The sequence below is a fragment of the Physeter macrocephalus genome, chromosome 15 (assembly GCF_002837175.3).
Source record: "Physeter macrocephalus isolate SW-GA chromosome 15, ASM283717v5, whole genome shotgun sequence".
Classification (NCBI taxonomy): Eukaryota; Metazoa; Chordata; class Mammalia; order Artiodactyla; family Physeteridae; genus Physeter; species Physeter macrocephalus.
The window spans coordinates 72,878,775-72,899,273 of record NC_041228.1 but is presented as its reverse complement, the minus strand read 5'-3'; the positions used below and the strand labels follow the sequence as shown (position 1 = coordinate 72,899,273).

The 20,499-nt window shown below is 41.8% G+C and overlaps 1 protein-coding gene and 1 long non-coding RNA gene across 8 annotated transcripts in view; one reads left to right on the top strand and one right to left on the bottom strand.

Moving 5' to 3' along the window:
• The window catches only part of LOC112065833 (uncharacterized), a 130,875-nt gene extending 119,320 nt beyond the window's left edge, over positions 1-11,555 (bottom strand). The window contains exons 1-2 of the long non-coding RNA XR_008619523.1: positions 11,488-11,555; positions 9,067-9,186 (exon numbers count right to left, since the gene is read on the bottom strand). This is a non-coding gene — a long non-coding RNA (uncharacterized lncRNA). The remainder of the gene's footprint in view (positions 1-9,066; positions 9,187-11,487) is intronic.
• CLVS1 (clavesin 1) overlaps positions 1-20,499 on the top strand; it is a 246,674-nt gene that overhangs the window by 177,707 nt on the left and 48,468 nt on the right. The window lies entirely within an intron of this gene.

Here is a 20,499-nt window from a genome sequence, read left to right as displayed (position 1 = left end):
TATTCGTTGATGGACACTTGGGTTATTTCCGTATCTTGGCTACTGTAAATAGTACTGTAATGAACATGGGGGTACATATATCATTTTGAGTTAGTGTATATCTATCTATATACAGTTGATATATATATAGATATAGTATGTGTATGTGTATATATATGTGTGTGTGTGTGTATATATATATATATATATATATATAAAATTGATTCCCAATTCCAATTCCAAATGATTTTATCTCAATATTTTTCACATTTCCATCTTCTTCTTTCCATCTCCAGAGCTGCCACTTCAATTTGGAACCTCATCAGTTCTCTCCCAAAAGACAGAACACTTTTTAAAACTGTTCTTCCTGCTTTGTTCTAGGCTTGCTTTGATTCTTCTAAAGGTTCCATATTGTCTTCCTAAAAGTCAAATCTGTCTTGTAATATACACCATTTCCTTTTGTCTTAATTTAAATAAATATTTTTCATGATAAGTTGAAAAAATAAAAATTTACTTGAGCTTATTGGAAAATTTCAAAAATATGAAGAAGAAAATAAAAATCAACCATAATTCCTCAGTCTAGAGAGAACCACAATTCACATTGTGGTGTTTTTCCTTTTCACCTTTTACGGAGATATAACTCACACACCATATAATTCACTCATTTAAAGGGTATATTTAGTGGGTTTTAGTATATTCACAGAGTTGTGTAATCATCACCACAATCTAATTTTAGAACATTTTTTATCACCCCCTCCCTCAGAATCCCATACCCATTACCAGTCACTCTTCATTAATCACTTCCTCCACTTCTTCCAGAGCTGTAGGTAACTACTAACCTACATTCTGTCTGGATAGATCTGCCAATTCTGGATGCTTTATATGAATGGAATCATACAATATGTGATCCTTTGTGACTGGCTTCTTTCACTTAGCATAATGTTTTCAAGACTTATCCATGCTGTAGTATCTATCAGTACTTCATTCCTTTTTATTGCTGAATAATATTCCATTGCATGGCGACCCCATTTTTTTTTCATTTATCAGTTGCTGGCCATTTGAGTTCTTCCCACTTTTGACAATTATGAATTATCTTGCTAAGAACATTCAGGTACACATTTTTTCCAAAGTGGCTGTATCATTTATATTCCTCCCAGCAATGTATGGCAGTCCCAATTTCTCCACTCCTTGCCAACCCTAGTTATCCTCTCTTTTTTTAGTTATATCCATATTCATTGGTGTGAAGCAGTATATTATTGTGGTTTTGCTTTGCATTTCCGTAATGACTATTGATACTGAGGATCTTTTCTTGTGCTTATTGGCCATTTGTATACCCTTTTGTAGAATTGTCTATTCCAATCCTTTGCCAATTTTTTATTGGGTAATTTGTCTTCTTATTATTGACTTGTAACACACATATATATTCTGGATACAATTCCCTTATCTGATATATCATTTGAAAATACTTTTTTCCCATTCAGTAAGTTGTGTTTTCACTTTATTGATAGAATCCTATGAAGCATGAGCGTTTTTAATTTTGATAAAGTCCAATTTGTCTTTTTTTTTCTTTTCTTGGGTGTACTTTTTGTATCGTAGCAAAAAAAACCCCCCCAAAACCTTGTGTAACCCAAGGTCATGAAAATTCACTCCTATATTTTTTTGGGGGTGTCTGTGATTCACTTTGAGTTTATTTTTGTGTATAGTGCGAGGTAGGGTTCCAACTTCAATCTTTTGCATGAAGATATCCACTTGTTCCAGCATCATTTGTTGAAGACTACTCTTTCCCCATTAAATGGTATTGCTTCCCTGTTTGAAATCAATTGACCATTAATATATAGATTTCTTTCTGGGCCCTTAATTTTACTCCACTGATCCATATATCTAGACTATGCTGGTATAACGTTGTCTTGATTATTGTAGCTTTGAAATAAGTTTTAAATTGTGAAATGTGAGTCATCCAACTTTATTCTTCTTTTTCAAGATTGTTTAGGCTATCCTAGGTCCCTTGCATTTTCACATGAATTTCAGGATCTGCTTGTCAATTTTTGGAAAAAAAGTGGAACTGGGATTTTGATAGGGACTGAACTGAATCTCTAGACCTGTTTGGGGAATTCTGTCATCATAATAATATTGTCTTCCAATACATTAACATGAGATGTCTTCCCATTTACCTAGATATTTAGGTTCTTGCAAAAATATTTTATAGTTTTTGTTACACAAGCCTTGCACTTCTTTTGTTAAATTTATCTCTAGGTATTTTATTCTTTTTGATAATATTTTAAATGAAATTAATTTTTCATTGCTAGTATATTGAAATATAATTAATTTTTGTATATTAATCTTGTATCTTACAACCTTGCTGAATTCATTTATTAGTTCTGGTAGTTTTAAAAACTGGATTCCTTAGGATTATTTATATACTAGATCATGTCAACTGAAAACAGATAGTTTCACTGTTTTTCCCATCTGATGACTTTTCTTTCTTGCTTAATTGCTCTGGCTACATACAATCTCTAGTACAATATCGAATAGAGGTGGTAAGAATAGACATCCTTGTCTTGCTCCTGGTCTTACGGGAAAAGCATTCAGTCTTTCACCATTAGGTATAAAATTAGTTGCATGTTTTGTAGATGGCCTGTATCAGGTTGAGGAAATTTCTATTCCTAGTTTGGTCAGTCAATAACCATCTCCTTTTAAAATCCTTCAGTAGATCCCTATTTCCTATCAGATCAAGTTTATGCTCCACAGCCTGTGACTGAAGATCCTCCTGGAGCGTCCCCTGCTTACTTCTCCAGCCACATCTCTGGATACTCCCTCTGCACCTCCTTTTCCAACCTCGTCTCCAAAATGTTGAGCTCTACCTATTGTAAACTGTATGTGGCTCCTAACATTCCACGTTACCTCATGTCTCTTTGTTTTATCTTCTGCCTTATCCCTACTCTTTAGTTCCTAATTATACTTCAAGACACAGCTCAAGTGCCACTAATTTCAAAAAGATATCAATTAACTAGATCTGGTTTAGGTGCCCTTCCTCTATATTCTTACAACACACTGCACATATTCCTATGCTAGAGTTCCCATACTATTCTGCACTGTTGATTTAAGTTTCTGCCTCTCCAAGGAGGATAAATTTCTTACAGTCAGGGACCATATCTTAACCATCTTTCATCCTCAGTGCCTGGAACTCACTCAGTAATTTGATGGACAGATGAATGGATGGATGTTGAGATTTATGTCTTGAGCATACATAAATGAATAAAAAGACTCACACAATTCTAAAGTTCTTAGCAGCCATAAAAAGCAAGAGACCTTAAAGGTAAATGGAGTTGTTCCAGGGCCCATGGAATAGAAATGCAGGAAAATATGGATGGCAAATAAATAGACAAGTCAAGCAAAAAAGCCAGAAAGTGTTGAGTTTACAGACCTTGTCTCAATTACTGGAAACAATGGTCTCTAGGATACACCTTCCTAGGTGCCCTTATGCCCCATTTCTCCCGCTGCTCAACAACAATATCCACCACTAGTTATTATACATTCCATTCAACTCAAAAAATACAGTAGACTATATCAATATATCAATCTACCACGTTCATGCACAAAAGAAGTAAGAGTTGTAGCCTCTGACTGTAATAAAAGCAGGTTTCACCAAACGGTTAACGCTCACACACAAGATTCAGTGAGACATTAAAGCAGTCAATAATTAAATGTTAAAATGGGTAGTGCAGACAAACAGCCTTTCAGTGGAGAGAGGCTCGTTCACTCACGATTACTGATTGTGCACTAGCAGTATGCTAGGGACTGGGTTGGATGGTGAATATATAATGTGGAATAACTGAGAATCTGTGTGTTCAAGGAATTTATCGTCTAGTGAGGAAGTAATGCAAGTTAACATATAACTTATATTTATTCACGCAGCAAATACCATCACAGGTACTATCCTAGGGGTGCTCATGATACAGCAATGAATTAAAAAGACCAAAATCTCCGCCCAGATAGAGCAGACATTCCAGTTGGGAGAGGAAGACAATAAGCAGGTAGATAAATTATACAGTATGATAAAAAATAAATACTATGGAGAAAAACAGACTAGAGTGATTGAGACTGCTGGGGCGTAGATGAGGATGGGGTGCAATTCAGAGTCCTCGTGATTGGCCTCATTAAGGAGCTAAGACTTGAAGGAGGTGAGGCTGTTAACCATACAGCTACTGAGGGAAGGATGCTCCAGGGAGAGGGATCAGGCAAGCCAGCGCCCTGAGGTGGGGGTGCCCGCAGTATTCACAGAACAGCAAAACAGCTCAGTGCTGAGGTTAAGTGACTAAGAGCAGTTGTCGGAGATGAGGTCAGAGAGGCTGGGGTGCCCTATGGGCCTTGGAAGGACTAGTCTTAGTAAAATGAGGAACAATTGGCGGTCTTTGAGGAGAAGAGTGATGCAATCAAATTTTTAAACAGATTACTCTGGCTGCTTGTGAAGAACAGACTGACAACCCAAGAGCAGGCGCACGGAAACAGGCTGGGAGATGACTGGCATCGTTTAGGCTTGAGATTATTCTAGTGGCTGAGACCAGAGCGAAAACGGCAGAGGTGGTGGGAAGATAACCTGACTCCGGATATACTTTAAGTTAGAGGCACCAGAATTGGATGTATGAGTTTTGAAACAGAAAGGATTCGAAGATGAATTCAGGGTTTTGGCGAGGGCTAACACCTAGGAGAATGGAGAGGAGGGCAACGACTGCAGGTGAATCCGATCGGGGATGGGGTCGGGGAGCTCGGGAGTTCAGTTTTGTACACTGGAAGCTTGAAACCTTCCAAGCGGAGATTCATGTTGGCAGCTGGATATGTAAGTACCAAAGCAGAGATAAGCAGAGGATTCTATGGGAACGTGTAGGAAGGGCACCCATGTGAGGCTTCCTGAGGAAATGACAAACACTGCCTCTCGAAAGGAGGCTGGTGTGATCCAGAAGGCTTCAGGGAGTGAAACGGGCAGCGGACAATAGGAAAAAATTGGCTACAGAGAGAGGAGGAAGAGAATTCCAGACATAGGAAATATCTAAGCAAGATCCTTGGAACAGAAAAAAAGCATGGTGAGTTTGTGAGAGTGAACAGAGCCCTGCCTGGGGTGAGGAGTTCTTACTGGAAACACTGGAGCATAAACATGGACCAGATTTGGGGGCGCCTTGAAGACTAGGCTCCTTGTCTAGAAAATCAGCCCTGGCCCCCTGATCAGCTTCGGGTTCCCTCCCCAACCAGTGTTCACATTTCCATCTCAGCACCGTCCCAGGGTATAATAAGAGTCTGTTTACTTTTCTCTTGGCCTCCCTAGATTGTAAGTCCCTTGAGAGCAAAGATCTTATATGTTGATTTTTATCTACCGCAATGATTCATTAGTGGAATTTTAATGTTTTTTCAAAGAGTGAATTGTATTTGATACACACACCTCCTTATCATATTTTCATTTCAATGCCTATGGGGGATTTTAATTAAAAGAGAAATCCTTGTCTTTACTGAATAGGTGAAAGATCCATTACAATTAGACTACCTTTAAGAGGTAACAGACTAGAAAGATTTCAGAAAACAGGATTTTTTCAAAACAGCAACTATCAACTGGAAACTTGAAGGCAAAGAACACAGGTCAGGTTGTTATGAGTTAATTGAAGAGAGGGAAACGGTGGTGGGTTTGCAGTAAGGGCATTTGTCTAGGCTACCTACATACCTTATAAGGATGAAAGAACTAACGTGCTAACTGTACCTGATAATGAGAACTTTGGCATCTGATACTCATCCCTTCGGAGACCTGTCAGAAGAGCCCCGGGCTCAGCCTGCCCAAAAGAGACCCGGACAGCTCTCTTTTGCAGGGGAGGAGATTCAATGTCAAGCTCAATCTCCAGCCCTGGCGAAAAGAGTAGGATTCACTATCATGTGTGGCTTAAACCAGCCAGTTACCACGATCTAGGTGTTGGCCACCGGGACCAAATCGCGGCTCTGCTCAACACGCGCTAAGGGGAAACGGCTGCTGCTTGAGCCACCAACTGGGTATGCTGGAATGTCACAAAGAACTCTCCAGGGGCAGGGAATATAAGCACTAACTCATCTAAAAATATTACTGTGTTAATTACTGTCCTAGCCCTGCTTCTAGCCCTGACTCTTCTGACTTAAAAATACTATCATTTGTTATCCTTGAAATGACAGGATTGCTTTGTTCATTTAGGAGAAAGTATCTGCTCAAGCCCCAAATCTGAATATCCAGGGTTTGCCTTTCAGTTGTTCTTTCACAAAAAAAGAAGCTAGTTCAGTTCGCAAATCAAACGATGACACAGGGCATTTCCTCAAGACAACCATTATGCCTCAGTGCCCAGCAGAAGTACTCCACCAGTACCGCCCATTTCTCACACAGACCACTAAAACCATTTGTATTCAAGGGTCGAGACTTAGTAAAGTTGCTGGTTTTTACTACTTTAGCAAGGATGCCCGTGAGTGGAACTGACACTTATTTTTCTCCCGGGGCTGGCAATGTGGAAGACCATGAGCTCCGGTGCAATTTGGCGCCGCTCTCTCGGCTCCTGTCGCGTCACTGGTGCAAACGGCAACACAGTGAAAGAGGCAAATAAACTTAAGATGATTACGAAAATAATTTTGGCCTTGTGGTCCCCCTAAAAGGGTCTCAAGGATCCCCGCAGGATGGCAGACCACAATTTAAGAACTGCTGCTGTCTACAAATCCTTGAAATTCTTGGGTCAAAGGCTATAAATATTTTAAGGTGCCTGATACATATTAGAAATTGCCTTTCAGACATGATCCACCAATTTGCATCTCCCTCTGTAAGGTATGGAAGTCCATTTTATCAGGCTAACCCTCTATGGAATTAAAGCTCCTATGTCCTCTTTACAGGTAAGATAAAGAGTCCAAATTTTAACTCATAGCTCTGTGTGTCTGAGGGGAAAGAGTAATTTCTCTTCAATTTCTGTTACTTCTCCCACCTCAGATATCTCAACCATGGAATATATTGCTCACGTGAACTCCAAACCATCTTCCAAAATAATATCTGTTACAACAGATCCATGAGTTCAGAGAAGGAAATGATGATAAAAAAATAAGTGCATGGCCCATTACTTTCCCTTCTCTGTGCTCCAAGAAAACGCTTTTTTTCAGTAATTCACTACACAGAGACTAGTAATCAGTTGTGTTTCAGCTCCTTTGATCTGAAATGTGATTTTTAGGCATGTGTTCATTAAAATAAAATTGAAGGCTAAACGAGTTAACGTGTAATCCTCAGAATGGAAGAGAACCTAGGATAGTTCCTAATTAACTGACTGATTACATGCAGTTTGACATATAAGTCTTTCCAGATAAGATCATCTTAATCAAAAATTCTCCAGAAGACAAGATTCTGTAGTTTCAAGGATTTTACAGTATACTGAACATTATCACTTGTGATAAATTTAATAAAATAAGCTTTATCTCGGACCCAGATCAAAAGGATTCGGTTTCCCAAGGTTCCGTGTCACAATGTACACCGCATCACACAAAAGAGCCCACAAGAGCTGCGCCTCAAAGGCTGAGTGGTCGGCAGAAAACTCCAGAGGACATTTACTTGGTCCCCAACATATGAAGAATACCCAGAACTATGTCTAGACACCCAATGCATGGTTGTGTTCCTTTCCAAAACCCGGCTCACTATCTGTAATTTTAGCTCATTAGAAAAGGACGTATGTTGGAGAAGGAAAATACTTTTTCTAAAAAAGGATTTAAACCTCATTAAAAAGCACAGATATTAGTTGCATTTTTTAATGTAACCAGGTATGTCTCCAGGACTATTAATATTATAAATGTAGCCTTGTGGTTAGGATTTACTGAACCAACACATCAATTAACTCTAGCTGTTTATGCAATTTAAAAATCTATCTGCACACTGATAAAAATGGCATTTGAAATTGGAATAAAGCACCTAAAGAAATATTGTATTGTCGATGACAAAGAATTCTGTGCAATTGATTTTTAAATCAGTTATTGGAGGAAAAATAAATTCAGTTTAGCACAAGTTCCATTGATTCTCAAGAAAAATTATGTGTATAACAAATAACTCTTCTGAGAGTCAAATAAGCCTTTTAAGTTAAATAAGCTTTTTAGTGCACTTTGGGCCTTCTTAACCAATACTAAAATTATAAAAGAAAGCTGGTTTTTTAAATCAGAACTTCTGAGATATCAGTAATTGTCCTAAGTGTGATAAAAAACAGTGATGACTGAATAAGTAAGGGTCAACCTAGAGTATTTTCTTTGCCCGATTGTTTTAAAAGGCAATGCCCGTGTCTAAGAAGAGTTTACTTGAATTTATTCATTCACTGAATAAGAATTTGCTAATTTCATTTGCTAGGTTTCATGTACAAAACCCAATCAGACGTGGACTCTAATCCTTCATTTATTCATTCACCAAATATTTATGGAGGTCTTATCATGTGTCAGACCCCATTCTAAGCACAAGAATATGTGGGAGGGCAAGACAGATCAGGCCCCTGCTCTTCTGGAATCTGCAGTCTATTGGGTGGTGGGGAGAAGAGGGTTAATAAATGATAAAAAAAAAGTAAACGAGTAAAAAAGACCATTTCAGACAGTGATTAGTGCTATCAAGAAGGTAAAACGAGAGGACGTGATAGAATAATGGTTGGTGCGGGAGGGGTGAGAAGCTTACACCTAAATTACACAGAGAAGAAAGTCATTCAAAGATCTGGGACAGCAATTTCTAGGCAGAGGACACAGCAAGTGCAAAGGCCTTTAGGAGAGTTTTTTAAAAATCGGATTGGGAAGACAGGCAAGTGGAAGCTTTCTCCTCCCTGCAACTCCACACTTCACCTCCTCCAGGTGCGCTCCACGCCATGTTAGAACCTGACTCATCTCTAGACCTAGAAATCGATCCACCAGACCAGGACACTGTCAGGGTTTTGTACACCTACAGCAAGTCACAGACTTTATTTTATCTACATAGATGCATTGAGGAATTGTTATAGTTTGCATGGAAACGTTATAAAATCAAACTATATATAAACCACTGTTCATAACTGAGGAAAATAAGCTCGGGCATGTAAGTGCAAATACCTGGGGTCCTGGTGTTATTCATCTCAATGAGAGACACTGCCTTTACTTCGGTCACTCCTGGGCTGAATCATGACTGCTGTAGATCTACTTGGGTGTCGTTAGCAGGTTGAGAGCAGTGATCTATAGAGGAAAACAATGCATTAAGAAAAGCTGACGCCTCGGAGACAGATATCCAGAGTTAATGGGAAACGGTGGTCTCCCTATTGTTGACAGAACACCTCAAATCCCCAGGCCACTCATCAGCGCAGTTATTTATCTTCTTCTCCAAGTCAAAGGAAGAAACATGTCAGGCTTAAAAGCCCTAACGGGAACAGAAAACAAAAGAGGAGACAGGGTAATTTGTAAGAAGCAGTTTTGAGTTTTGTTTTGGTTTTCATTAAGAGGACTGTTTCAGTGATACTATCAAAATCAGACATATTTCAATATGACTGACACATAATATATGTTTTGAATAGGCAGTCCATTCACATTGCATATAAATCAAACAATATAAAGGGGTATTCATCAAATGTTTCTACTTCATTCCTATCCTTCATTTCCACAAGGGTAACTTCTTTTCTTCGTTTCCTGCGTCTGTTTTTTGTGTAACAGAAATAGAGGTATATATTCTTATTTTCCCCTTTTTATTCAGATATTCCATACTCTATACAGTATTACCCATCTTGCTTTATTATTTAAACAATATGTCTTGAGGATTTCAACATAGCACTTCATAGAAAGGACATCTTTCCATATCAGCACATAGAGAACTTTCTTTTTATTTTCTTTTTACATGTTCAGAGTATTCTATTATATGGATGTACCACTGTTTGCTAAACACAGTTCTTTATTAGTGGATATCTGGTTTAATTCCAATCTTTGGCTATTACAACCAATGCAGCAAGGAACAAGCTGGTACATACAGTATTCTGCACATGTACAATTATATCTGCAAGATAAATTCCCAGAAGTAGGATTTTTGTATAAATTAAAAATTATCCACTTGTAATTTGGGTAAAGAGTCAGAAATATCCCTCCATGGGGGATGCACTACAATATCCACTATCATCAGTCATTATGAGAACACCTATTATCCAAGGCCTTGCCAAGGCCAGAATGTATTTTCAACCTTTTGGATTTTTGACAGACTGACAGAATGAAAAATGTTGTCTCAGTGAAATATTAATTTGCATTTCTCTATGACTGAGGTGGAGCAGCTTTTCATATGTTTAAGTGGAATTTGTCTTTCCTTTTCTGTTAATTTTCTGTTCACAGCCTTTTCCCATTTTCTCTATTATGTCGTTGGTTTTATCAGCTTACATTAGGGAGATTAGCTCTTTGTCATATGAATTGCAAATATTTCTCATAGTTTTCTTTCAGTTATCTTTTGATTTTACTTGCAGGATTTTTTGCTTTGTTTTGTTTTTGCTAGATAAGAGCATTTTTAAAATTATAGTATTTATCAATTTTGTATGGTTTCTGGATTTTCTCCTAAAATTTCACGGCTTCTTTTTATTTTGCATTTACATTTTTGCAGCTTATCCTAGTACACAGTGTGGGTTTCTGCTGTTGTTTTCCTAGAAGGCTGTCTGGTTCCAACACAATTTATGGACACATTTATTTCCACCCTCTGATTATACTTGCCACTTCATCATACGCCATATATACTTGGGTCTCTTCATGCATAAATACCACACCGTTTTAACTACTGAGGCTTAAAAATAAGTTTAAATATCCAGGAGATTTAGCTCCTCTGAGAAATTCTACTCAATATAAATGTATCGGCTGTGAAAAGAAATAGATCTGATTCTCCGAAGCTGACTGCATGATTTCTTGGTTCAGAAGCCACGTGGCCTCCCTGAGAGCAGCCTCCTTCACTTGGCTTCTACTCTGCACACCTGCCCCCATCAGATTTACCCTTCAAGCGGCTCTTTGTGGGCACCAAGAACCGTTTTCTCCTCCGTTCTCTGTGCTTTTATTTGTAAGACGGTAAATGCAGTGCTTTTGAAAGCTTTCAGGTGTGCGGGGACTTACACCTGCCCTCCAGGCTGTTGGATCCGTATCCTACAGGTTGTTCTGGGGAGCAGATAATCATTAACTTTTTATAGATGGATTAGAGAAATGTAGGCTTCCAAGAATATATTTTGGAGATGGAGACATACATCAAGCGGGTCAGGTAGAAAGGAAAAGGGGGGGCGGGGCGGAGGGAAGAGAAAAGAAAATGAATTGGAAAAAAAAGTGTTTTTCAGGCTCCAGAGCTTGCTGAACTTGGAATCCCAGAGCAGCGCCACCCAGTAACCGCCGTGTCCCGACCTGACACCTGCAGAGGCAGGAGGGAACGGGCCGCCTCTCCGCCCTTCTGGAGCTGGGGAGTCAGAGTCAGAGACACAGAGACAGAAAGGTCGAACCTGAAGGAAGAAGCATACTTAACAGTGTACTCACCGGTTGGGGGGCAGCTCCAGGGCCTCGCGAACCGCCCTTCGCCGGAAGCCACGGAGGGAGCAGCGCCCACGTCACGCGCGCAGGGGGCGGGGCCAAGGAGGGCGGGGCGCAGGCGCAGTCCGGGTGGGAAGGCGGTGCCCCCGGGGGCCCACGGCCCGCGCCCTCACACACACACACACACACACACACTCACACCCTCACACTCCCTTGCACACTCATTCTCCCCCTCGCAGAGACACCCCGTCATACACTCACACGCTGCCCCTCACACACTCACCCCTTCACACCCTCACACGCACTCACTCTCACTCATCACTCCTCCTTCAGTGCCCTCGTTCTCACTCGCTCTCATCCACTCTCCCTTTCTCTTCCAAGTCTTTCCCACTTTGCTCAGAATTATAGCCCTTTCCGGGGAGGAATGAGAAGAAGGCTGCCTGACTCCAGGGCTGAGCGCAGCTCTGTCCGGGCTCTGTCCTCATCCAAGCAAAACAGAGCCACGTGTTTCCATGCATCTCAGCCAACACGTGTGGGCCCCGAAGGAAGCAGCTGTGCGTCCAGGAAGGCTCAGCCCCCGAAGGGCCCTCACTGTGCATCACCCGCTCCCACCCTTGTCAGCAAAGGGGACACGGCGTTCTCTGTGGCTCATACCACACTGGGTCCTGGGGGTAAAAGCAGGGAAAGACAAAGTGCTATCCTCAGAGAAGGTGACGGTTTGGTGGGGATGGGAATAGGTAGACCAGTATTTAAGAAAAAACACACGTTTCTAATTATTTCTAATTTAAAAATCGTATTTAAGAAGCACACACATACTATGAGACGTGCCATGAAAGCCGTGGAAATACTGTGAAGATTTAGGAAAGCACACGGCCACACGTGCTGGGGGTCTCAGTGGAGGTTTTGTGAGGAGGAGGATTGATGAGGACTTGGCAAATCAGGAGGAATTTTCACGGAAGCCCTGAGCTGGCATCTGCCCGGGGTTGTAAGAATGAATTACTGGTGGGGATGGTGCTGAGAGGCGATCGTGGTATCGTGATGAGTGGAACTTACTTGCGCAAAGCCCAAGTGTCCTCAGGGACAGTGGTGTCCCAATTCCTCCAGCACCGCCAGGCTGCGTGGCTCCGGGGCCAGCTGAACCCTTTGCACGAGGAACCCTGGGGCCAGTGTGGCCAAGACTGGGCCACACAAAAGGGGGTGTAGAAGTAAGGCTCAGACCTGGGTTTGAGTTATTGTTCGGAGGGCCCTGAATGTCAGTGAAGGAGTTAAGACCTAGTTTAGGAAGTTCGAAATTTCCCTAGGCTTTTCTAGACCTTTCTGTCAGAATTATATATAGTCTCTAAATTGCAACTCTTTATTCTCCTTTAATTGTACCTTTTTTTTATTCCCCACTAATAACAGATACCTATTACTTCCTCTTTGGTTTTTGCCCTTCTGATTTACATTCAGAAGTTTTTGTGTGTTTTTGGAATTAATATTTTGACTTAGTTTACGTGTAAATAAGGCCTTGATGCTTCAAGGCTATGGCAAACAATTTGTCATTTTGCTGTGGTCCTTGAATTCGGGGTACGCAAGGCTGGCAGTGTGGCGTGTCACTTAACCATGAGCAGGCTGGCTCAGTCCAGGGTCGACTTCTCAACCCCTTTGAGTTCTGTTTGAAACTCCTGGTCAAAGGTTTATTTTATGGGGCAAATTACATGCTACAGCAACATTCACAAAATGCAAAGGATATACAGTTAACCCTTGAAAAGCACAGGTTTGAATTACAAGGGACCACCTATTCTCAGCTTTTTTTCAGTAGTAAATACTAAACTGCCACAGGACTGGAGTTGGTTGAACCCCCGAATTCAGAACTGCCCATCTGGAGGAACCTCGGATATGGAGGGCAAACTACAAATTATACCAGATTTTCTACTGCGTGGAAGGTTGACGCCCCCTAACCCTCGCGTTGTTCAAGGGTCAACTGTACTCCATTAATATTGCAATAGAATTGCTTTTGGCTACTCATAGCTAATATGTGTCTCCTTGATCACAAATACATACTTGGAGGGAATGATTAATGATGCCAATAATGTACTTGCCATTCAGAACATGGAACTTATGGGAAACTTCATTTCTAATTTTGAATAACTGATTAGTAACTTAACCCTGGGGGGACCTAGTCAATCAGCAAACACTGAGCGCTCTGTGCTAGGCCACCAGAAAATAATAATAATATAACAATGTAAAATGAGAGAGTGCAGGGAAGAAAAGGAAATAAATCTGCGTTCCTGCCCCAAAGCGGCTCGCGGTTTTGTAGGAATGATAGATATATAAACGGATACAAAGAAGAGTGAGAAGTATGAAAATAAGGCTGTGCCCAAGATGCTACGGAGCTCTGAGAAAGAAATGCCTAACCTGGGAGTTCATGCAATTAGGCAAAAAAGGCCCCGTGACTGAAGTGGGATCTGCAGGGGACTTGAAACAATAAATAGGTTATAAAAGGCAATGAAGAAAAACAGTGCACTCAAGCTTCATTTGGAATTTATCAGAAAACTTATTTTTCATATTTTCCATTCTTTTTTTTTTCTCCTGGGATATTTTTATGACATGAAATGGAGAACAGAATGAGACTTTTTTTTTTTTATTGAAGTATAGTTGATTTACTGTTAGTTTCAAGAATGAGACATCTTTAACAAACAAAGATGTTATTGTGAACCTCCAGGTCCCAGAATTGTTTTTCAAGAGATGGGGCAATGGGCTGTTCCTTGGCTGGGGCGGTGGATGGGGTCTGAGGTTTCCAGATTGATGTATGGAACCAGCTCCTACCTTTACCATCGCTGTCACCAGCCCACAGTCAACTGAGAAAAGCTGTGGGAGAAGGAAGCTACAGAGGAAAAGAGCGAGCAACACCATCATTAAGGTGCTGAGAGTTGATCTGATTAAACTGAGCCTGTCTGTGCAGGAAAACAGACAGGCAGCTTCCTGCAGGCCAGTCGGACGAGGGGTCAAATGCCGCTCCCCCTCACAGCACCTGCCTCTGCTTTAGTTCTCCCAGCCAGGGACAAACCGCCCGCTTATCAGGCAGTTTATTAACATATTTTATAATTCATGAGGTTTAACTTGTTTTCTATGCCCCACAGGCTTAGTTGCTCCGCGGCATGTGGGAGCTTCCCGGGCCGGGGCTCAAACCCGAGTCCCCTGCATTGGCAGGCGGATTCTTAACCACTGCACCACCAGGGAAGTCCCTGCTAGGAGATTCTTAATTGCCTTTCAAATGGTGATGGCTAAGTCATTCCAGGGTGTAGACCTTTATTCAAAGTCATCAGAATGATCAGTTGCTCATCAGGAATGTCTGGACCCCTGTGCACAGGAAGGCAGAGCTGCTGGAATGCCAGCAGAGCTACAGAATTCCAGGAACTGGAGGACTCAGCTCTCACAGAGCCGTCCATGGCTGCCAGTATACGGTCCATGCTGTTTGCTCTCCAGATATGCAAAGCGTTTCCAACAAGTGGCCACCAATCTTCATCGTCAAAGTGATGAAGCACACAAATTGTCATGAAGAAGGGGACAGACTAGCAGCCCCAAGATGGTGCACAAGATGACCCACCTGCTCCGCCATAAAAAGAAACAAAATTGAGTTATTTGTAGTGAGGTGGATGGACCTAGAGTCTGTCATACAGAGTGAAGTAAGTCAGAAAGAGAAAAACAAATACCGTATGCTAACACATATATATGGAATGTAGAAAAATGGTACAGATGAACCAGTTTGCAGGGCAGAATTAGAGACATAGATGTAGTTAACAAACGTATGGACACCAAGGGGGAAAGGGGAAGCAGCCGGCCACCAAGCACAGATCAGCTCGGTGCTTTGTGATCACCTAGAGGGGTGGGATAGGGAGGGAGGGAGGGAGGGAGACCCAAGAGGGAGGGGATATGGGGATATCTGTATACGTATAGCTGACTCACTGTGTTATACAGCAGAAACTAACACACCATTGTAAAGCAATTATTTTCTCCTGGGATATTTTTATGACATGAAATGGAGAACAGAATGAGACTTTTTTTTTTATTGAAGTATAGTTGATTTACTGTTAGTTTCAAGAATGAGACATCTTTAACAAACAAAGATGTTATTGTGAACCTCCAGGTCCCAGAATTGTTTTTCAAGAGATGGGGCAATGGGCTGTTCCTTGGCTGGGGCGGTGGATGGGGTCTGAGGTTTCCAGATTGATGTATGGAACCAGCTCCTACCTTTACCATCGCTGTCACCAGCCCACAGTCAACTGAGAAAAGCTGTGGGAGAAGGAAGCTACAGAGGAAAAGAGCGAGCAACACCATCATTAAGGTGCTGAGAGTTGATCTGATTAAACTGAGCCTGTCTGTGCAGGAAAACAGACAGGCAGCTTCCTGCAGGCCAGTCGGACGAGGGGTCAAATGCCGCTCCCCCTCACAGCACCTGCCTCTGCTTTAGTTCTCCCAGCCAGGGACAAACCGCCCGCTTATCAGGCAGTTTATTAACATATTTTATAATTCATGAGGTTTAACTTGTTTTCTATGCCCCACAGGCTTAGTTGCTCCGCGGCATGTGGGAGCTTCCCGGGCCGGGGCTCAAACCCGAGTCCCCTGCATTGGCAGGCGGATTCTTAACCACTGCACCACCAGGGAAGTCCCTGCTAGGAGATTCTTAATTGCCTTTCAAATGGTGATGGCTAAGTCATTCCAGGGTGTAGACCTTTATTCAAAGTCATCAGAATGATCAGTTGCTCATCAGGAATGTCTGGACCCCTGTGCACAGGAAGGCAGAGCTGCTGGAATGCCAGCAGAGCTACAGAATTCCAGGAACTGGAGGACTCAGCTCTCACAGAGCCGTCCATGGCTGCCAGTATACGGTCCATGCTGTTTGCTCTCCAGATATGCAAAGCGTTTCCAACAAGTGGCCACCAATCTTCATCGTCAAAGTGATGAAGCACACAAATTGTCATTAAGAAGGGGACAGACTAGCAGCCCCAAGATGGTGCACAAGATGACCCACCTACTCCGCCATAAAAAGAAACAAAATTGAGTTATTTGTAGTGAGGTGGATGGACCTAGAGTCTGTCATACAGAGTGAAGTAAGTCAGAAAGAGAAAAACAAATACATAGATAGCTAGTGGGAAGCAGCCGCATAGCACAGGGAGATCAGCTCGGTGCTTTGTGATCACCTAGAGGGGTGGGATAGGGAGGGAGGGAGGGAGGGAGACCCAAGAGGGAGGGGATATGGGGATATCTGTATACGTATAGCTGACTCACTGTGTTATACAGCAGAAACTAACACACCATTGTAAAGCAATTACTCCAATAAAGATGTTAAAAAAAATGATCCACTGATGTATAGGAAGAAAAGTTTCTATTTCCTAACTTTGTAGATTTTATCCATGCATTCAATTTATACATAAGTATACATTATCAAAAAGTTTGGAGACCCCTGAGCTAGACCCCGACGAGTACAAAAAAGCCTGGTGAATCCCTTAACCTGCTTCCTTGTGCCAGAGACCGGCTACTCTGCCCTGAGAGACATTTGATGAAGCGAGGAGCTCTCAGAGCGTCTCTGGACTTGGCAGAAGAAGAGTAAAAGAAGTTATGAAGAGCTTGGTGTATTCCACGTGGAGTCCGACATCACATCCAGAGCCAACTGGTCTTCTGTTTATCCCTTCAGTCAAAATGTCTTATCCCTCAGTACAGAGAGTTTTACTTTGCTTCTGTACACTGCCTCCAATCCTAACAAGTTGTGATGTGTTTGTTCTATGGAAAGGAAACAGCTGCTTGGGGCAGAAATCTCACTGTCCTCTCAACCAGAAGGTTTGGAATGGAGCCTGGCTCTGTTTCTGGCCTTATCACTTGAGGAAAACCCGTGCTTTCCCCACAGTCAATTTCTTCTCCCATAAAAATGAGGTATTGCTAATCTCAACTTCATAGGGTTATTTATTTTTCTGGTTTTTTAAGTGTAAAATTTTTACCTGATATCTCTCAAACTACAGAAGTACTGCATGCCTATTTTACATAACGAAACGAGTGCTAACAAGACGGTATGAAGGCAAAGATGATTTTCTCCCTTTCCCCCTCATGCCCTCCCTCCTGATACAGGCAAAACACGCAGCCCCAATGTATACCCTTCCACCTCTTTCTCCTTGCTCATACAAACATAAATAAATAAAGAGGAATTTTTTTGGATTAAAATTTATTTATGATATATACATTATTCTGCAACAAGCTTTTTTCCCACTCTATATATTGTTTTCAGAAGCAAATGAAATCAGATTCATAAAAGAGCTTGGTAAACTGTAGTCACCACTCAGCTTCCTCTTCCTGACATCAATGAGAGGTAAACTGAGTGAAAGAATAGGTGAGTTTACTAAACACAAATGCAGTCAGTAATTTTGCTGCATAGAATTCAGAGTTGTCGCATCTGCCCAGCCTCGGTGGAGGGTGCCTCGGTGGAAGCAGTATGAGGGCCCAGGGCTGGGGAAGAGGGGCACCAGGGCTACCTGATCCGTGACTGCCCCCGGAACCGTACAAACAAGACTACAAATGAGGACCATTTCCTTAAGAAGTGTTTTCGTGAAAATATGGAAGGAAATAATGAGGGAAAATAGGGAATTTTCTCTAAGAGATCTGAGGATACCTCTGAATAAGCAATGGAAAAAAATTGGCTGACGCATTGAAGGCGGGTGGCCCCGTGGGACCTGTAATTGTTTCACCAGCCAAGGGAACTCCAAGGCTGAGTTGGAAATCAGGCTTCTCTTTTACCTTCTTACGTTAATATAGTTTAACATAATTCTTTGGAACTTCCTCAGGGAATCCTGCTTCTGGAAGTGGCTGACTCCTGGAGTTAGATGCTTTAGTTTTCCTCTTTATTGTTCTCTACATCTCCAAAGGCGTTTTCAGCATAACTTCCTGATTCTGGATGCTCTGGACTTTGCGTGTTGAACTTAACTGCATATCTGCAAACCACCACTTAAAGATGTACTGTCCAAAGGGGCAAGGCAGACTTCCGGAGTTTCTAAGGATAATTCCCTAAGCCCTTGACCCTCGCTGTTTACCTTAGTCATGCAAAATAAGCATGTTAAGGCTGGCTTAATAAGGTAACAGGCAACTAACCTATCCGTTATTTATGCAAATCTGTAACCTTCAAATCTGACTATTATTATTTAACATATTTCAATAACCTTCCTCCCTTTGATTTAATGGAATTGTATTCAGTGTAGGAACTCTGGAGTTAGACTGCCTGGATTTAGTCCTGCCCCCAAAGTATGGATCAGGGTTATAGATCATGGGGTAAATTAGTTAAACTCTCTGGGCCTCGATTTTCTCATCCTTAAAATGGAACTAATAATATTATCTTTTATAGGGTTACTATGAGATTGAATTGATACTCTTATAAAAACACATAGCAGAAGGTCTGGCACATGGTAAACACCCAGTGGTTTAAAGAAAAGCTTTAAAAAATCTTTGTTATTATTTTAGGAATTATGTTTATTAATCATTCATTTATTTTTATATTTCATACTCAAAAACATATGTAACTCAACATATGTGAGTTGAGAAAAATAGAAATTAAACCTAGCATCAAATGAAAGATTGTTTTTGCTTGTTCTTTTGAGGTAGTGGGTGTTTCGGTTGGGATGCAAATTCTATTCCGAGGCAGACTCTTTGAAATGTTGAAAATAGCTTGAAGGACACCTAGGATCACCCTCTCAGTAGACCCCAGGTGGATGTCCCTGCTCCGGCCATGAAGTGATGAATGCTTGGCTATGTCACCATGAGCATCACTCTCTGTTTAACATCTGGGAAATGGATATGGCACTGGAGCAGCCAAGTAGGCAGGCAGCGCTCCATGGACTAAAGACCTGGACAAAGCAGTGCTGTACCGGAGCTGAGAAACTGCAGGAAGTCTCTGGGATGGTTCTTCCAAGGGTAGAGCAACCCTCCCCAGACAGGATAGCCCATAGCTGGTTGGTTCTGATGAAAGCAATTCTAACCACTGCTGGGTTGAATTTAGGGTGGTCCTGGATTAGGCGAATCATAACACCCGGGGACTACGAAAAGGTCTAACTTTTCTCCACCTCTGATCACAGAGCTGGAACCACTCCTAGGCGCTCAGCAGGCAGGCCCGTCTCTGGGAGACGTAGCATCCAGCACTACCAGCTGCCACATGAGTTCTGGTCCACTGTAAGACCAGCCCCACAGCCCTCGGTCAGTTCCTGTTTCTTTCTCTGGAAACAAGACAATACCGATGTTGTTGCTGGCTCTTCATATTAGAAGTAAATTTTTTTCGGTGAAATATGAAGAGACAGCCAGATGTTATTGTATTCCTCTGTGGTCCTGCTAGGATGCCTTCATTCTGGAGTGAAATGGGAGGATCCAGCGGGCTGCTTCCTGAGCAGGGATCTGACAGTTACGCTTCCTGCTGTGAACACACACGGAAACACCAGACCCATAAATGAAAATGCTGGGCTTTAGCCAAGAAATAGTGTTCAAATGAGAAAAGAGGATTTTCTTGCTTGGGAAATCGTGTGAACTGGTTGGCTCTATCTCAGTGCTGAGAGTGTGATTCTTTTTACCAGCTTTTTTAAAACCTATAAAAACAAAGGAAACCTTCTTATCAATAGTATTCTTTAGTCTACCCTCATGAGTTAGTTGAAGCACTGTTGGTGGGAATGTAAATTGATACAGCCACTATGGAGAACAGTATGGAGGTTCCTTAAAGAACTACAAATAGAACTACCATACAACCCAGCAATCCCACTACTGGGCATATACCCTGAGAAAACCATAATTCAAAAAGAGTCATGTACCAAAATGTTCATTGCAGCTCTATTTACAATAGCCAGGACATGGAAGCAACCTAAGTGTCCAACAAACAAACAAAAGGTCATGAAGAAACTAGGGGTAGGATGGGAATAAAGACACAGACCTACTAGAGCATGGACTTGAGGACATGGGGAGGGGGAAGGGTAAGCTGTGACAAAGTGAGAGAGTGGCATGGACAGATATACA